A 21,015-nucleotide genomic window follows, 5' to 3' on the forward strand; every position below is an offset into this window, starting at 1 on the left:
CTTTTCAGTTATAGCGCCGGGACGCCCCTTTGCTGGGGCATCTGTGCGCTCAAAAAAAAACAGTAACAATCTTGCGAAATTTCGGGGCCCAGGGGCTCGAAGGTGCAATTAAAATCGCCTGCCACCAGAGTGCAATGCTTATGTGGGGACGAACGAAGCAGGGCTTCCAGGCAAGCTATAACTGGGGATTCTCTACCCCCCTTCGTACCTCGGGCATAAATATTGAAGATGTTTAAGATGACTCGACCCTGAGGGTTTTTCAGGGAAATATTGAGAAGGTCCGGGCATTTAGTATCCCGCTCCACCACCCTGCAATTGAGTTCAGAGGCCACCCAGATGAGGAGGCCGCCAGAGGGGCGCCCCCTACCAGTTACTGAGTGGACAGCTGGTGAATAGTGGGTAGAGTATCCTGCCTTGTGTAGAGGCCCCTTGCTCCAGGTTTCCTGGAACAAGCATATGGAGTATTGCTCCACAAGCGAGTTCCAGTTGGGCAGTGCCAACTTTCTCTCAAGGCCTGCTACGTTCCAGCTGAGAACCCTAATGATTGGGTCCGCCACAGCCGCAACGCTACAGGTCTCGACGGGAGCAGACAAATCTACGGCACCCACAGCTGGTAAGCCAACTGAAGGGTCAAGTGGCACCCTCGCCTCCCCTGGTACCCCTGAAGTCTCGACAATGACCTGATCTTCTAATGTGGGCAGAGGGCTATAGATTTTAGCAGAATAGAGGGACACGACACCGGGACTCCTAGTCACCAAGGTCTCCTTGGCAGCGCCACGAAGTCAGCAACCCCAAAAGCCCCAATTCGGTGGGAGGGGGCGTGTATACGCCTGCGCTACAGTATTACCTGGGAAAAATTGGCCATGGGCGTTGTTATTATGAGGGGGGGGCCCGGAATGGATGAAAGGGGTAGTCGGGGTCGTCCGCGGGTAAAAGAATGTTAGATCAACTGCGTCAACACCCGTGCCGGCCGTGGATCGCCCTTGGCGGCATATTGAGTGGGCAACTCTTGCGTCTTGGAAATTAACCACCACACAGTCACCTTCTGAAGATTTTTTCCCGTGTCCGATCCAGCCCACCCTACGTACGCCAAGAATTAGGCCATCCACCCCCAATGGGAGGGGTCTGTTGCTTTTCAACCAGTGGATGACCTTGTGCTTTAGCGCCTGGTGAGTTTCCTGCTGAGTAACTTTTATAGGGGGAACTTTAATAAGAACAGCAACATACGGGTGGCACTCAGGGGGGAGGTTGACCGGGGGGCTCTTACGTGTTGGTTTCTGCGGGATGACCACTGGAGAGGGATTTTTGAGCGGAAGGGTGGTGGGTTTAACCTTAGAAATTATCGCTGTTCCGCTAGTATTAACGTGTGGAGAAGCCGGGGATTGAGAGTTTGAGCCAGTCCCTCCCTTCTGTTGTTTCTTATGGGCGGGATTGAACACGGGGATTGTCACTACTGGGGAGGGAGTAGCATGCACTTGAGCAGCATGAGTGGAAACACTCAGCCTTGCCTGCCTCGCGCCGGCCTGGGAAGCTGGAGAAAAAGCATTCCCGGTGGCTGGTGACTTAGCTGGCAGTGTCGACTGATCTCCCGGAGGTTGGCTCACTAGGGCCCCTTTTCCAACATTCCTATCTATTTTGTCCTCGCTAGGCCTTGGCTACAGTTTAAACAAGGTTTTCAGGGAAAAAAAATTGTCCCTGGTAGCCTGTTCAAATCGGTCAAGCCTATCCCCCAGACTTTTAACTTGGTCAATGAGTGGTACCAGAAGAGACTTTACCAGTTTCTCAAAGGGCTCAAGTGGAAAGCCCTCGTTAGCTGAGACAAGTATTGCTGGGACCAAGGGGGGAGGTTGCGGGGTGTCTGCTACAGTCTGTAGGGAATTGGGGTTCCTAGGTGATTCAGGCCCTCCGGAGTCTGGATGTGTAAGACCCCTTTGGGGCTGAGACCTAGGGTGCTTATATAGCGTGGAGTAACAACCTTTCCGAATGCTGGTCCCCCCTTTCCTTTTCCTATGCACCCGGATAGGTCGGATCTGGGACAGTGGTTTTGGATCGGGTGTAGGGACATTGGAGCTGGATTGAGACATAATGCCGGGAGAGCGACTATGGGATGAGCGGGGCGGGACTCTGCTACCACAGTGCAAGCACTGCTAGGAAGGGAAACAGATATCAAACTTTCTGTCCTGTCTATTCCAGCCTCTAGTGCTACAATATGTGGCTCCCCCGGAAAAACCCCAAGCGGAGGTGCGGGAGGGATGGAGGAAATTGGGGACATGACATGTGCCACAGCTCCCAGGGAAGAGCGTTTAGAAGGGAGGAAGTCTAGTGAGAGGCGGCGTTCCGATATTGCAATCTCCTTGTCAATAACAGCCGCCACCCTGGTAATGAATTTGTCCATAGAGCCAATCATCATTGCCCCCCCTGAGGCACTTTCTCCACCGCCCCTCAAAGCCTTACCAGAGCGGGTAGACATACTGGCTTCGGGGCCCACAGATTAACTCCAGTGTCTTTGACCAGTGGCAATAAATGTAAGGGGGGAGGCCCAGCCCAGCCTCTGTCAGCCCCTGACTGCCACAGACGGCCCCGCCCTTGTCCCGGGCTTCTCCCGCGCGCGACTCGCGGGGCGAGTGGGGTGGTCAGCCTTTTACTGGCGCCTCCGGGCGCTCCCTGCGCGTCACGGGCGCGCTGCCGCCCCAGAGCCTGCTGGGGAGTGTAGTCCGCTGGACCGGGCTGCCTCCCGGCGTCTTTAGCTTTCCGCCGTTCCCCTCACGGCTCCTGCCCGTTGGCGTCAGGTAGGTAATCCTTTGGTGTTCCCCCCTGGGCTCCCGGGGGGTCAGCCTTTTACTGGCGCCTCCGGGCGCTCCCTGCGCGTCACTGGCGCGCTGCCGCCCCAGAGCCTGCTGGGGAGTGTAGTCCGCTGGACCGGGCTGCCTCCCGGCGTCTTTAGCTTTCCGCCGTTCCCCTCACGGCTCCTGCCCGTTGGCGTCAGGTAGGTAATCCTTTGGTGTTCCCCCCTGGGCTCCCGGGGGGTCAGCCTTTTACTGGCGCCTCCGGGCGCTCCCTGCGCGTCACGGGCGCGCTGCCGCCCCAGAGCCTGCTGGGGAGTGTAGTCCGCTGGACCGGGCTGCCTCCCGGCGTCTTTAGCTTTCCGCCGTTCCCCTCACGGCTCCTGCCCGTTGGCGTCAGGTAGATAATCCTTTGGTGTTCTTATCTTGCAGCATGTCGACCAATGTCCTGAAATTTGCATCCATTTCACGCTTGTTCCCTTATGGAAAAACGCTCGTCTGCCTTCAGCCAAATGTGAGCCGGTGCCTTTGAATTGATGCTGAACGTGTCGCACGCTTGTGCTCCACCTTCCCTCGCCCACAACTTGCACTGGGGCGCAGTAAGATTTGGGAAAGACTCCGTGCTCGCTGGAAAACTCCGTGCCGCTTACCAGGCAAGTGCAGGCGGGTCCTGTTTTTAAAGAAATTTGCCACACGTTTGTTCGCAAAACAGGACACAGGTAAGGGCGGTCAAGGCGCTGGGGGCGAACACCTCCATTGAATATAAAAACACTCCTTCTTTACCAGATGGAAAGAAGCACGCCGACCAGGCATCAAGATTCAAGGTACCGGTTTTGCGAACAAACGTGTGGCAATATATATATATATATATATATATATATATATATATATATATATATATATATATATATATATATATACATACATATATATATATATATACATATATATATATATATATCTATATATATATATATATATAGATATATATATATATATATGTATATATATATATATATATTTATATATATCCACAAAGAAACAGCGCTTCTTCCGGAGTGCTGGGTCCCAAGAAAGTTGGCGCAGATACCGGCGAAGCAGTCCGGTGAATTAATCCATCAAAGAGAAGCGAAAACTATCTTGCGCTCTCGGTCAGTGAGGCAAAGGAACCCAAATATAGAACTTGCAGTTTATTACACAACGCGTTTCAGCTTTACGTTGTGTAATAAACTGCAAGTTCTATATATGCCGAAATAGGACCTATGGAAGATAATAAACCTACCTACTAAATACTATCTGCTGCGTGGTGGTCCGGGTATCTGTGGTGGTGTGATAGACCAGTGAAACAGAGACTGGGAATATATATATATATATATATATATATATATATATATATATATATATATATATATATATATTCACTGAAAAAACCATAGGTTATAGACCATATATAGTTAGGGATTAGCATTTAAAAAACCTTATTTTACTCACACAAAACCATTGAAATTCCATATATAGTTAGTTGCACTAACTATATATCGCGCACCCGCAATCCACTGCTGATGATGTCACATATTACATCATTCATGACATGGTCAGTGACATCACTGATGACATCTCAAATGACATCACTGATGACATCATCCAGTGACTGTGTGTTTCTGTAAAGTTTAAATATGTTTTACATATTGAAGAATGAGTAGATGTAGAAGTGTCTGGATGAAGGATTTAGTAGGTGCGTGACTGACTGTATGAGTGAGTGATTAAATGTGTCTCACTGAGTGCATGGGTTAGTGACTAAACTGTCTTAATTTGTGCATCATTATGTCTGTTGTTCTGTAAACTGCTGCATGTGTTGGTCAGTAGCTATATGAGTAACTATATGGGTTATTGATTGATTGCCCAAGTATTTGTATGGGAGACTGAGTGTGTGTGTGGCTGGCTGGGAGGTGTGTGACTCTGTGCAGATCAATGTGTACTTGTATCAATGATTGTATAAGAGAGTAAGTATGTGTTAGTATATGTTTCAAAATGTAAGGTGCTCTATGTTTAACTGTATAGATTAGAAAATGGAAGTGTGATTGATTATTTACAGGACTGACTAGGTGTGTGAGTAACTCCATGGATGAGTGACAGAGTGTGAGAGTCTGTATAGGTGTATGAGTGCATATGATAGTGTTGTAAAGATGAGTGATTGTATGTATGAATGATTGTATGGGTAAATGAGTGAATGTGTGTGTAAACATAGGAATCACTGAGTGCGTATGTAGTAACTAGTATTGGTGTGTCAATGGTTTCAAAAATTATACTCTGTATTTAACACTGGGTGTAACAGAGGTTATATTAAAGTGTGAGGAGATGCATTGTATTGTCACATGAATGATATCATCAGTGATGTGGTCATTGATGTCAAATGAGATGTCATCAGTGATGTCATCAGTGATGTCATTTGAGATGTCATCAGTGATGTCATTTGAGATGTTATCAGTGATGTCATTTGAGATGTCATCAGTGATGTCATCAGTGATGTCATTTGAGATGTCATCAGTGATGTCATCAGTGATGTCACTGACCATGTCATGAATTATGTAATATGTGACATCATCAGCAGTGGATTGCGGGTGCGCGATATATAGTTAGTGCAACTAACTATATATGGAATTTCAATGGTTTTGTGTGAGTAAAAATAGGTTTTTTAAATGCTAATCCCTAACTATATATGGTCTATAACCTATGGTTTTTTCAGTGAATTTTCAAGGTTTTTTAAATGCTAATTCCTAACTATATATGGTCTCTAACCTATGGTTTTTTCAGTGAATTTCAATGGTTTTTTAATAGCAAATATCATAAGCTGTCGAATGTCAAGTACGTGGTAAGTAAAAACATTTTCGTGTTTATGCACACTGATCTGCTTTGAATGCTGCCCCCCCCTCTCCCTCATTTCTATTAGGAGTACTCTCTCTTTGCAGATAGTGAAGGGTAGTTAACGCAGGCCTTTGCCCCCGTTGTAATCCGTCGTGCCTGCTTCTCTCTCCATTTGATTGATTGTTATTCAAGTATTTACTGTTTTAGAATTGGTTCTCTTTGGTTCATTCTCTATTTACAAACAAGCACAGAGTCGCAATACTCTGTTTAGTCTTTGCAGATAGCGAAAAATCGTGTAAAAAAACAAAAGGAATCGAGCAAAATCAGTAGGCCACTAATGGGATCTCTTTTTGACCTCGCTAAAATAGAAACATTAGGAACAACCCCTCATGACAAACACGAAACTATTGAGATGAACTGAACTCCACACCATGATGGCTGCAATACAGCTCGGCTCCGCCACCCACCCCGCCCAAAATAACGATAAACTCTATACAAATATTACAAATATATACAACACACCAGCAAAGTAACAGGGTAAAACATTTTATTAAACAACTATTTACATAACTATTTTATACTTTTTGTTGCCCGATCGGTCTAGCTCAATCGATCGAGCATGAAACTCATGCACTCTGATGGTTCAAAGTTTTGAGGAGTGCTTGTAACACTGTCTGAAGCCTATTTGCACTTGCTTCAGCTTCACTATTCTCAAAGTAAAGTGGGGGCTGTTTGAGGACGTGACTGCATTTGTGAACAATGTAATGCGGTGCCACCCTGAACCGCTTGACGGAGGCCCCCGAGGGACGGTGTGATGGCGCGGACTCGGAGGGGGCGCTTGGCTCCGGCTCCCTCCCCAAGTCGTGTTCTCCTGGTGTAGTCGGCTCCCGGGATCAAGCGGAACTTTTTGCCTTTTGGTAACTCTTCCATTCTTGACCTTGTCCCACAATCCGTTTCACCTAAAGACACGCTGTAGTGGGGCGCCCCTTTACCATTTCAGTTGCCATTCCGCCCGCTTTTGCTACACTGTGCCTCTTCCGCTATTCAGCTGTTTACCGCCCGCTCTTTCGACTACAGCGTCTCGCTCACCATGTAGTTGAGTTGCTCCCGCTCTTGCGGTGCAGCGATAGCTGGCTGCCACAGTACTCTCAAAATGGCGGCCGGCTCTTCAGATTTGGGCGTGGTCCACTAAAATTGCCCTGCGACACCTTGGAACTCGGACGCTTGTCTGCTAGAGATTGGGCTCCATTCTCGAAAGCGTCCCCTCAGCCTTGAAGATTCTACAAAAGTCTTGGGGGCCCCCGACTCCCGCAGGCTTCTGGTGGGGAGCGGCTAGCATTATTGCTCGTGGAATGGCCACGACGGAGCTACGAAATGGTGGTGCTCTCATGCTAACGCCAGCTTCAGTCTGAAACATCCAGAAACACTGTAGACTACCAATTCGATCAGTTCCGGTAGCGCCCCAACGTGACCCGGTAGAGAAGAACTAGCCCTCCCCTCTTTGACTGATGGTTCTTGTTGCCTGTCCCTTCTGTTGTCATTTAACAGAACTATTTAGCCTGCTGAAAGGGGTTGTGTTCCGACCGCTGGTTGGTGGAGACATTTTGACTATATTCTGGACCTGCGTTGTCGCGTAATGCGTCATATGACGCGCCGCGTTAGCGCATCCAGAAGTGATCCGGGGCGCGACGCGCAGCGCGTAACGTAAGCATAACAGGTCATGTGACTTGTTAATAAAACTTTTCATTGGTTCATTTTACTTTTCTTATTCTAATGATGAAAGGCTTGGTCATATGACCTAAAAATTACGCTTTTTATTACTTTCAAACATTATTTTTTCTTAAATATATGTTATAATGTTCCAGGCTAATGTACTTTCCCGGAAAATTTACAACTGTCCTGCAAGTAAAATATATTCCTTTTTCGAGAAAAAGGGCGTTTCTTCGTCCCATGATGGAGCCGTTGAGCAAAAGAGGGTCGGCCTGCTGTCTTAGTCGCCGATACGCCTAAATATGAGATTCTTATCGATCACTTTATGTTGCAGGAGTAGAAAACACAACAGCCCTTGACCATTTATCTTTACTGCGTTCCTGCATATTATACCTTTTACCCTTCATGTAATTGGTCTGCTTTATTTCACTTGCCTTTTACTGATTCTAAAACAGTGACTATTATTAAAAACTTTACCAATGTATATACTACTACCATGTTTTCTTTTAAAAACCTTTATTGTGAAAATGTCATTATACAAATACGGGCCTATAACCACGTGGGCCGGCCACGGAGCAAACTGTAATCGTATATGATGAGTAGACATTTACACTGTAGAGGAACGTAACGGGTGGGCCATTAGGTTGCAAGAACTAAAGTGTCTAACAGTTGCGGAATCGGTGGACGTACATTTTATAATTAAAATACGACAGGGCCAGTTACAATAAAATTATCTAGATATACATTTGCGGGCAAGTACCATGGGTGACGTTAATTTGAACTTTCAATAGTACAGTAATCAATAACACATCAGAACTTAATATCAATAGGGATATCGAAATATTCAATCTATTCTCGTCCCCGCCCGCCATGTGCTTCAAAACTGCATACGTATCTCGTGATATCAAGGTTGTGCAACCAGTACACAACAAGGAGTTACGAGTCCCATTTATTCCGGCGCCATTTTGGGCGAGGACGGGCAGGTCCAGGATATAGTCAAAATGTCTCTACCAACCATCGACTATGATGATGTTCATATGCTGTATTTATTAGAGTAACACTCATCTGTCCACATGAAATTAATTTGCCACAATCTAAACATGTCATTTTAATCTTTCCAAAGTTCTTCTAAATATTTGGGACCGTTTCCCTTGCTTCTGATGCTGTCAGTGCCACTTCTTTGATGAATGTACTGGCAGGTCGGGGGTTCTCCTCCAAATCTCTCTTTTATGCAGCACTATAATTAATCGGTGCCACCTCTCCATATGACGATGCATGGTATAGTTACCATAACTATATATTTTTTCGGTTCCTCTGGAGAGTACATCGTGGCAGATGAAGCGTGTAACGTACCGGGCATTTACCTTTTTTTGCATGTAGAGGAAAGGAAAAAAAATTTGAGCGTCCGAGTTCTAAGGTGTCCCAGGGCCATTTTAGTGGACCAGGCCCAAATCCAAAGAACAGGCCGCCATTTTGAGAGTCCTGTTGCAGCCGCCTGTCGCTGTAACATCAAGAGCGGCCGAAACTCAGCTGAATGGCAACTGAAACGGTAAAGGGGCGCCCCACTACAGCAGACGAGCCTCCACCTAGGAAGGCCCGTTCACGCCGCCTCCCCCCCCCTTCGGGCACCCCACGCCGTTATTCGGAGCAGGATTGTAGGATGGCCACACCAGTACGGCAACTTGCTAGACACCACCACGGTGCCTACCGAATCTCAGCGCCTTGTGGTGTCTTCTATTCAGAAAACATTGTTGTGCTGCCTTCGACCTATTCGCCGCAAGTGCGCACGCAACTCAGCTGCATAGCTTGCTAGACACCACCTCGGTGCTAACCGAATCTCAGCGCCTTGTGGTGTCTTCTATTCCGAAAATATTGTTGCGCTGCCTTTGGCCCCATTCGCACATCGGTCCGCTACTGACGCCATCTCACAGGCCAACGGGGCACCCCACGCCGACTTTCAGCATTGTAGGATGGCCACACCAGTGCGGCAACTTGCTAGACACCACCTCGGTGCCATCCGGATCTTGGCATCTCAGCGCCTTGTGGTGTCTTCTATTCAGAAAATATTGTTGCGCTGCCTTTGGCCCCATTCGCACATCGGTCCGCTACTGCCGCCATCTCACAGGCCAACGGGGCGCCCCACGCCGACTTTCAGCATTGTAGGATGGCCACACCCGTGCGACAACTTGCTAGACACCACCTCGGTGCCATCCGGATCTTGGCATCTCAGCGCCTTGTGGTATCTTCTATTCAGAAAATATTGTTGCGCTGCCTTTGGCCCCATTCGCACATCGGTCCGCTACTGCCGCCATCTCACAGGCCAACGGGGCGCCCCACGCCGACTTTCAGCATTGTAGGATGGCCACACCAGTGCGACAACTTGCTGGACACCACCCCGGTGCCATCCGGATCTTGGCGCGTTGTGCTGCCTTCGGCCTATTCGCACATCGGTCCGCTACTGACGCCGCCTCACGTGCCAACGGATTTTCTACGCTTTTTATACCCTATGCCGCATAACAGGTCATGTGACTTGTTTATAAAACTTTTCATTGGTTCATTTTACTTTTGGTTTCCTAATGATGGAAGGCTTGATCATATGACCTAAAAATAACACTTTTCATTGGATGAAAACTTTTTTTTCCCAAACGATGAAAGCCCCACCTTGTTTCTGGATGTTTCAGACTGAAGCTGGCGTCAGCATGAAAGCACCACCATCTCGTGGCTCCGTCGTGGTCATTCCGCGAGCAATCATGGCAGCCGCTCCCCACCGGAAGCCTGCAGGAGTCGGGGCCCCCAAGACATTTGTAGAATCCTCAAGGCGGAGGGGACGCTTTCGAGAATGGGGTCCAAGACCTAGCAGACAAGCGTCCGATTTCCAAGGTGTCCCAGGGCCATTTCAGTGGACCAGGCCCAAAAAGGAAAGAGCCTGCCGCCATTTTGAGAGTCCTGTGACAGCCGCCTATCGCTGCACCGCAAGAGTGGGCGCAACTCAGCTGAATTGCGGATTTTGACACAGTGGACCAAAAGCGGACGGAATGGCAACTGAAACGGTAAAGGGGCGCCCCACTACAGCAGACGAGGCTCCACCTGGGGAGGCCCGTTCACGAAGCCTCCCCCCCCCCCCGGGGCGCCCCACGCCGTTATTCGGAGGGCGGCAACTTACTGGACATCACCTTGGTGCCATCCACATTTCAGCGCGTTCTGCTGCCTTGGAACTATTCGCACAACAGACCGCTACTGACGACCCACCCCCCGGGACGCCCCACGCCGGATACCCAAATCAGTGCGGCACCCAGGCAACATCACCTGGGTGCCGTCCAGAAATCTGGACGTTGTGCTGCCTTGGGACTATTCGCACAACCGACCGCTACTGTCCATTGTTCCTTCTTTTTTCCTAAAAATGTTTAAATGTTTTTACTGTTTTTGTTTTGTTGTATATATTTATAAGTTATTAAAGTTTTATAATCCTACTACTTTGTTGGAGTGCTATACATTTTTAATGTGACACATAATTGTAAAAACTTTGATGTACAAAGAGTCATCCCTGGAATCTTCCGCTTCAGGCTCGGTCCCCTCCCCAATCACAATACAGGATGGTTTTCAGATAGTAGGAACGCGTGTGGTGTGACGGATCTCATCGGGTGTGGGCCTTGATCTACTATAACTCCTTTGAAGGGGGGTGATTCTTTACAGCTGGGGCCATAAACTACATCTGCAAGGCTAGCTGATAGCCTGGGACCGGCCTGGACAATCGGACACAGAGGAAGAGGAGTGTCAGAGGGTGAGGTAGTGAATAGGGCGAAAGGGAGGTGTCGGGCGGGCACAGGGTGTGATTCTCAGGGAAGAGCAGCGCAGATGGGGGGAGGTTTATTGCCCATGCATAAGACAGAGAGCGGGGGTGACCAGTGCCTGGGGGAGATGCTTGCGAGGGTGGGGAGCCATGCTAAGGATCGACAGCGTGTAGAGATTGGGTCTGGTCAAGTCATCTAAAATGGCTGCCGTGCACGACAAAAGTGTGGCATTTGAAAAAAGGCAAGATGGCGCAGACAATGTTTTTCAACACTTCCTGATTTCCTTCGAATCGAACGTTAACAGACGTTGGGGCATATTACCAAAGTTAAGCGATATGTATCCCTAAACGATGCTTAGCAACGAATTTTTTACCGCTAAGCATCGTCAGAAATTATCGCAGATAAACCTTGCTATTATCAAGGTTTATCGCAAATGCGATAAAAAACTGCCGCAATGCATTAATATCGCTGAAAAGTCAGCGATATTCATGCATTACCGAGCTAATGCTCTTAGCCATGTTATCCACCTCCCATTGGATAACATGGCTAAGAACTGCTCAGGGCAGGTGTTACTTTTTGGAGATATTCGCGCTTAGCGCGAATATCTCCAAAAGTTGGTAATAGGAGATAGCGATGTTAGCGACTGTTTCCAGTCGCTAACATCTTGGCATGCCCACTTTGCATGTCATTAGTGATAAATATCACTGACATGCAAAGTGGGGCCCAAGATGGTCGCTATCTCCTACTAGCGGTCGCTAACTGGTGTTAGCGACAGGTAGGTAATACGGAGATAATTTTACCTCCGCTTTCTTGGCTTTTAAAGCCAAAAAAGCGGAGATAAACCCCCTTGATAATATGCCCCGTTATCTCTCCCACACTACCGGCCCCCCTGGGCTTAAACGCCGAGATGGTAGGGACTGCATCCCGTGAAGATAGGCCGAGACGTCACTCAGCAGAAAAAAAAGTTAAAAAAAAGTCTATAAACATACAATAAGTTAAAAGTCAATCATTCTTCATTCCTTGTAGTACGCTTCCCAGTCCGCTTCCCGTTACGCTAACCGGGCGCACCCCACCCAAATTTTTTTTTTTTTTTGCCCCGCGGGCCCTTTTAAAGCCTCCACATCAAACCTATGGGGTCAGGGAGGATCTACTATGCCCCCTTATGGTCATTTGCCCCTTCTCTTTGGCCTCCTCTTGTCTCTCGATCCTACCGAGAGACAAGATGGCGGCCGCTACGGACTGTTTGGAATGTTTACAGACGCCGGAGAACCAATCAGCTTCGCTTCACAAAGCTCCGTAACGCGAAAAGTACGCGAAGTGGAGCGCTGCCCGGAGCGCTGTTACAGATATATATCTTTTTTTGAACGTTAATTTCTCAAAATCCACTGGAGCACATATATTGAGACCTAGCAAAGGCACATCGGGCTACCAGTCCCTACAATTTTGCCAAGTTTCGTGCAAATCCATTCAGCCGTTCGGGCTAAAAGTGAGGCCAACCGCCCTATGGAAATTAACATGGGAAAAACGCGTTTTGGGACCCCCCTTTTGGCACCCCCGCTCTCTGTCTTATGCATGGGCAATAAACCTCCCCCCATCTGCGCTGCTCTTCCCTGAGAATCACACCCTGTGCCCGCCCGACACCTCCCTTTCGCCCTATTCACTACCGCACCCTCTGACACTCCTCTTCCTCTGTGTCTGATTGTCCAGGCTGATCCCAGGCTATCAGCCAGCCCTGCAGATGTAGTTTATGGCCCCAGCTGTAAAGAATCACCCCTCTTCAAAGGAGTTACAGTAGATCAAGGCCCCCACCCGATGAGATCCGTCACACCAAACGCGTTCCTACTATCTGAAAACCATCCTGTATTGTGATTGGGGAGGGGACCGAGCCTGAAGCGGAAGATTCCAGGGATGCCTCTTTGTACATCAAAGTTTTTACAATTATGTGTCACATTAAAAATATATAGCACTCCAACAAAGTAGTAGGATTATAAAACTTTAATAACTTATAAATATATACAACGCAACAAAAACAGTAAAAGCATTTAAACATTTTTAGGAAAAAAGAAGCAACAATGGTCAGTAGCTGTGTTTTATGCGAATAGTCCCAGGGCAGCACAACGTGCTGAGTTCTGGACGGCACCCAGGTGATGTTGCCTGGGTGCCGCACTGGTTTTGGGTATCCTACAATGCAGCTCCGAAAAACGGCGTGGGGCGTCCCGGGGGGTGGCCTCGTCAGTAGCGGTCTGTTGTGCGAATAGTGCCAAGGCAGCAGAACGCGCTGAGATGTGGATGGCACCCAGGTGATGTCCAGTAAGTTGCCGCACTGGTTTTGGTATCCTACAATGCTGCTCCGAATAACGGCGTGGGGCGTCCCGGGGGGTGGCTCGTCAGTAGCGGTCTGTTGTGCGAATAGTCCCAAGGCAGCAGAACGCGCTGAGATGTGGATGGCACCCAGGTGATGTCAAGTAAGTTGCCGCACTGGTTTTGGTATCCTACAATGCTGCTCGGAATAACGGCGTGGGGCGCCCGGGGGGGGGGGGTGAGGCAGCGTGAACGGGCCTCCCCAGGTGGAGGCTCGTCTGCTGTACTGGGGCGCCCCTTTACCGTTTCAGTTGCCATTCCGCTCGCTTTTGGTACACTGTGCCAAAATCCGCCATTCAGCTGAGTTGCGCCCACTCTTGCGGTGCAGCGATAGGCGGCTGTCACAGGACTCTCAAAATGGCGGCAGGCTCTTTCCTTTTTGGGCCTGGTCCACTGAAATGGCCCTGGGACACCTTGGAAATCGGACGCTTGTCTGCTAGGTCTTGGACCCCATTCTCGAAAGCGTCCCCTCAGCCTTGAAGATTCTACAAAAGTCTTGGGGGCCCCCGACTCCTGCAGGCTTCCGGTGGGGAGCGGCTGCCATGATTGCTCGCGGAATGACCACGACGGAGCCACGAGATGGTGGTGCTTTCATGCTGACGCCAGCTTCAGTCTGAAACATCCAGAAACAAGGTGGGGGTTTCATCGTTTGGGGAAAAAAAAAAGTTTTCATCCAATGAAAAGTGGTATTTTTAGGTCATATGATCAAGCCTTCCATCATTAGGAAACCAAAAGTAAAATGAACCAATGAAAAGTTTTATAAACAAGTCACATGACCTGTTATGCGGCATAGGGTATAAAAAGCGTAGAAAATCCGTTGGCACGTGAGGCGGCGTCAGTAGCGGACCGATGTGCGAATAGGCCGAAGGCAGCACAACGCGCCAAGATCCGGATGGCACCGAGGTGGGGTCCAGCAAGTTGCCGCACTGGTGTGGCCATCCTACAATGCTGCGCCGAAAGTCGGCGTGGGGCGCCCCGTTGGCCTGTGAGTTCGCGTCAGTAGCGGACCGATGTGCGAATAGGCCGAAGGCAGCACAACGCGCCAAGATCCGGATGGCACCGAGGTGGGGTCCAGCAAGTTGCCGCACTGGTGTGGCCATCCTACAATGCTGCGCCGAAAGTCGGCGTGGGGTGCCCCGTTGGCCTGTGAGGCGGCGTCAGTAGCGGACCGATGTGCGAATAGGCCAAAGGCAGCACAACGCGCCAAGATCCGGATGGCACCGAGGTGGTGTCCAGCAAGTTGCCGCACTGGTGTGGCCATCCTACAATGCTGCGCCGAAAGTCGGCGTGGGGCGCCACGTTGGCCTGTGAGGTGGCGTCAGTAGCGGACCGATGTGCGAATAGGGCCAAAGGCAGCGCAACGCGCCAAGATCCGGATGGCACCGAGGTGGGGTCCAGCAAGTTGCCGCACTGGTGTGGCCATCCTACAATGCTGCGCCGAAAGTCGGCGTGGGGCGCTCCGTTGGCCTGTGAGTTCGCGTCAGTCAGTGGGGGTTGTTTGAGGATCTGACTGCATTGGAAAGCAATGTGATGCTATGCGTCGCCCCCAAGATGAAGGTTCCTCGGCTGCAGTGGGGCACCCCTTGGTGTTTCGCTCGCTATGCAGCTGAGTTGCGTGCGCACTTGCGGCGAATAGGCCGAAGGCAGCACAACAATATTTTCGGAATGGAAGACACCACAAGGCGCTGAGATTCGGTTGGCACCGAGGTGGTGTCTAGCAAGTTGCCGCACTGGTGTGGCCATCCTACAATGCTGCTCCGAATAACGGCGTGGAGTGCCCAAAGGGGGGGGGAGGCGGCGTGAACGGGCCCCCCCAGGTGGAGGCTCGTCTGCTGTAGTGGGGCGCCCCTTTACCGTTTCAGTTGCCATTCAGCTGAGTTTCGGCCGCTCTTGATGCTACAGCGACAGGCGGCTGCAACAGGACTCTCAAAATGGCGGCCTGTTCTTTGGATTTGGGCCTGGTCCACTAAAATGGCCCTGGGACACCTTAGAACTCGGACGCTCAATTTTTTTTTCCTTTCCTCTACATGCAAAAAAGGTAAATGCCAAGTACGTTACCTGCCTCATCTGCCACGATGTACTCTCCAGAGGAACCAAAAAAATATATAGTTATGGTAACTATACCATGCATCGTCATATGGAGAGGTGGCACCGATTAATTATAGTGCTGCACAAAAGAGAGATTTGGAGGAGAACCCCCGACTTGCCAGTACATTCACCAAAGAAGTGGCACTGACAGCATCAGAGGCAAGGGAAATGGTCCCAAATATTTAGAAGAACTTTGGAAAGATTAAAATGACATGTTTAGATTGTGGCAAATTAATTTCATGTGGACAGATGAGTGTTACTCTAATAAATACAGCATATGAACATCATCATAGTCGATGGTTGGTGGAGACATTTTGACTATATCCTGGACCTGCCCGTCCTCGCCCAAAATGGCGCCGGAATAAATGGGACTCGTAACTCCTTGTTGTGTACTGGTTGCACAACCTTGATATCACGAGATACGTATGCAGTTTTGAAGCACATGGCGGGCGGGGACGAGAATTGATTGAATATTTCGACATCCCTATTGATATTAAGTTCTGATGTGTTATTGATTACTGTACTATTGAAAGTTCGAATTAACGTCACCCATGGTACTTGCCCGCAAATGTATATCTAGATAATTTTATTGTAACTGGCCCTGTCGTATTTTAATTATAAAATGTACGTCCACCGATTCCGCAACTGTTAGACACCTTAGTTCTTGCAACCTAATGGCCCGGCCGTTACGTTCCTCTACAGTGTAAATGTCTACTCATCATATACGATTACAGTTTGCTCCGTGGCCGGCCCACGTGGTTATAGGCCCGTATTTGTATACTGACATTTTCACAATAAAGGTTTTTAAAAGAAAACATGGTAGTAGTATTTACATTGGTAAAGTTTTTAATAATAGTCACTGTTTTAAAATCAGTAAAAGGCAAGTGAAATAAAGCAGTCCAATTACATGAAGGGTAAAAGGTATAATACGCAGGAACGCAGTAAAGATAAATGGTCATGGGCTGTTGTGTTTTCTACTCCTGCAACATAAAGTGATCGATAAGAATCTGATATTCAGGCGTATCGGCGACTAAGACAGCAGGCCGAGCCTCTTTTGCTCAACGGCTCCGTCATGGGACGAAGAAACGCCCTTTTTCTCGAAAAAGGAATATATTTTACTTGCAGGACAGTTGTAAATTTTCCGGGAAAGTACATTAGCCTGGAACATTATAACATATGTTCAAGAAAAAATAATGTTCGAAAGTAATAAAAGGCGTAATTTTTAGGTCATATGACCAAGCCTTTCATCATTAGAATAAGAAAAGTAAAATGAACCAGTGAAAAGTTTTATTAACAAGTCACATGACCTGTTATGCTTACGTTACGCGCTGCGCGCCGCGCCCTGGATCGCTTCCGGGAAGCTGCGCTTCGCGCACCGGAGCACTTCCGGATGCGCTAACGCGGCGCGTCATATGACGCATTACGCGACAACGCAGGTCCAGAATATAGTCAAAATGTCTCCACCAACCAGCGGTCGGAACACAACCCCTTTCAGCAGGCTAAATAGTTCTGTTAAATGACAACAGAAGGGACAGGCAACAAGAACCATCAAAGAGGGGAGGGCAAGTTCTTCTCTACCGGGTCACGTTGGGGCGCTACCGGAACTGATCGAATTGGTAGTCTACAGTGTTTCTGGATGTTTCAGACTGAAGCTGGCGTCAGCATGAGAGCAACACCATCTCGTAGCTCCGTCGTGGCCATTCCACGAGCAATCATGGCAGCCGCTCCCCACCAGAAGCCTGCGGGAGTCGGGGGCCCCCAAGACTTTTGTAGAATCTTCAAGGCTGAGGGGACGCTTTCGAGAATGGAGCCCAAGCTCTAGCAGACAAGCGTCTGAGTTCCAAGGTGTCGCAGGGCCATTTTAGTGGACCACGTCCAAATCTGAAGAGCCGGCCGCCATTTTGAGAGTCCTGTGGCAGCCGCCTATCGCTGCACCGCAAAAGAGCGGGAGCAACTCAAGTACATGGTGAGCGAGACGCTGTAGTCGAAAGAGCGGGCGGTAAACAGCTGAATAGCGGAAGAGGCACAGTGTAGCAAAAGCGGGCGGAATGGCAACTGAAACGGTAAAGGGGCGCCCCACTACAGCGTGTCTTTAGGTGAAACGGATTGTGGGACAAGGTCAAGAATGGAAGAGTCACCAAAAGGCAAAAAGTTCCGCTTGACCCCGGGAGCCGGCCACCTATGTCGGGGGCGATCTCAGGCCACACCAGGGCAACACGACTTGCGGAGGGGGCCGGAGCCAAGCGCCCCCTCCGAGTCCGCGCCATCACACCGTTCCTCGGGGGCCTCCGTCAAGCGGTTCAGGGTGGCACCGCATCACATTGTTTTCAAATGCAGTCACGTCCTCAAACAGCCCCCACTTACATTGAGAATAGTGAAGCTGTAGCAAGTGCAAATAGGCTTCAGACAGTGTTACAAGCACTCCTCAAAACTTTGAATTATCAGAGTGCATGAGTTTCATGCTCGATCGATTGAGCTAGCCGGATCGGGCAACAAAAAGTATAAAATAGGTATGTAAATAGTTATTTAATAAAATGTTTTACCCTGTTACTTTGCTGGTGTGTTGTATATATTTGTAATATTTGCATAGAGTTTATCGTTATTTTGGGCGGGGTGGGTGGCGTCGCCGAGCTGTCTTGCAGCCATCATGGTGTGGAGCTCAGTTCATCTCACTAGTTTCGTATTTCTCATGAGGGGTTGTTCCTAATGTTTCTATTTTAGCGAGGTCAAAAAGAGATCCCATTAGTGGCCTACTGATTTTGCTCGATTCCTTTGTTTTTTTACACGATTTTTCACTATCTGCAAAGACTAAACAGAGAATTGCGACTCTGTGCTTGTTTGTAAATAGAGAATGAACCAAAGAGAACCAATTCTAAAACAGTAAATGCTTGGATAACAATCAATCAAATAGAGAGAGAAGCAGGCACGACGGATTACAACGGGGGCAAAGGCCTGCGTTAACTACCCTTCACTATCTGCAAAGAGAGAGTACTCCTAATAGAAATGAGGGGGAGGGGGGGGGCAGCATTCAAAGCAGATCAGTGTGCATAAACACGAAAATGTTTTTACTTACCACGTACTTGACATTCGACAGCTTATGATATTTGCTATTAAAAAACCATTGAAATTCACTGAAAAAACCATAGGTTAGAGACCATATATAGTTAGGAATTAGCATTTAAAAAACCTTGAAAATTCACTGAAAAATCCATAGGTTATAGACCATATATAATTAGGGCTTAGCATTTAAAAAACCTTATTTTACTCACACAAAACCATTGAAATTCCATATATAGTTAGTTGCACTAACTATATATCGCGCACCCGCAATCCACTGCTGATGATGTCACATATTACATAATTCATGACATGGTCAGTGACATCACTGATGACATCACTGATGACATCTCAAATGACATCACTGATGACATCACTGATGACATCTCAAATGACATCACTGATGACATCTCAAATGACATCACTGATGACATCTCATTTGACATCAATGACCACATCACTGATGATATCATTCATGTGACAATACAATGCATCTCCTCACACTTTAATATAACCTCTGTTACACCCAGTGTTAAATACAGAGTATAATTTTTGAAACCATTGACACACCAATACTAGTTACTACATACGCACTCAGTGATTCCTATGTTTACACACACATTCACTAATTTACCCATACAATCATTCATACATACAATCACTCATCTTTACAACACTATCATATGCACTCATACACCTATACAGACTCTCACACTCTGTCACTCATCCATGGAGTTACTCACACACCTAGTCAGTCCTGTAAATAATCAATCACACTTCCATTTTCTAATCTATACAGTTAAACATAGAGCACCTTACATTTTGAAACATATACTAACACATACTTACTCTCTTATACAATCATTGATACAAGTACACATTGATCTGCACAGAGTCACACACCTCCCAGCCAGCCACACACACACTCAGTCTCCCATACAAATACTTGGGCAATCAATCAATAACCCATATAGTTACTCATATAGCTACTGACCAACACATGCAGCAGTTTACAGAACAACAGACATAATGATGCACAAATTAAGACAGTTTAGTCACTAACCCATGCACTCAGTGAGACACATTTAATCACTCACTCATACAGTCAGTCACGCACCTACTAAATCCTTCATCCAGACACTTCTACATCTACTCATTCTTCAATATGTAAAACATATTTAAACTTTACAGAAACACACAGTCACTGGATGATGTCATCAGTGATGTCATTTGAGATGTCATCAGTGATGTCATCAGTGATGTCACTGACCATGTCATGAATGATGTAATATGTGACATCATCAGCAGTGGATTGCGGGTGCGCGATATATAGTTAGTGCAACTAACTATATATGGAATTTCAATGGTTTTGTGTGAGTAAAATAAGGTTTTTTAAATGCTAATCCCTAACTATATATGGTCTATAACCTATGGTTTTTTCAGTGAATATATATATATATACATATATATATATATAAAAATATGTGAAAAATATTCACTGAAAAAGCCATAGGTTATAGACCATATATAGTTAGGAATTAGCATTTACAAAACCTTATTTTACCCACACAAAACCATTGAAATTCGCATATATAGTTAGCTGCACTAACTATATATCGCGCACCCGCAATCCACTGCTGATCATGTCACATATAACATCATTCATGACATGGTCAGTGACATCACTGATGACATCACTGATGACATCTCAAATGACATCACTGATGACATCACTGATGACAACTCAAATGACATAACTGATGGCATCACTGATGACATCTCAAATGACATCACTGATGACATCACTGATGACATCTCATTTGACATTACTGATCACATCACTGATGACATCATTCATGTCATAATATGATGAACCTCTTCAGACTCTAATATAACCTTAAATATACTCAGTGTAAACACAGACTCACAGATTGTCACTCATCCATGAAGTTACACACACACCTAGTCAGTCATGCAAACAATCAATCACACCTCCATTTTCTCAACTATACAGTTATACACACCTTACTTATTCAAACATATACTAAAACATATTTACTCTCTTATACAATCCTGGATACAAGTTCACAATGATCCATACAGCCACTCACACATTCACTGGCTCTTATGCACAGTTATTTATATATGTCAACTCTCACATGTACTGTGTTTTAGATATGTACTTACTTTGACATGTAGCACTGAGATATTCATTCACTCACCAATACACTCATGCACACAGTCAACCGCCCATACAGCTGTTTCCACATGCACTTTTGAACCCATACATCTAGTCAATCAACTGCTCACACATCTATGCACAGAGTCATACACCTCCCAGCCACCCACACACACACTCA

Source organism: Lissotriton helveticus, chromosome 7, assembly GCF_964261635.1.
Source record: "Lissotriton helveticus chromosome 7, aLisHel1.1, whole genome shotgun sequence".
NCBI lineage: Eukaryota > Metazoa > Chordata > Amphibia > Caudata > Salamandridae > Lissotriton > Lissotriton helveticus.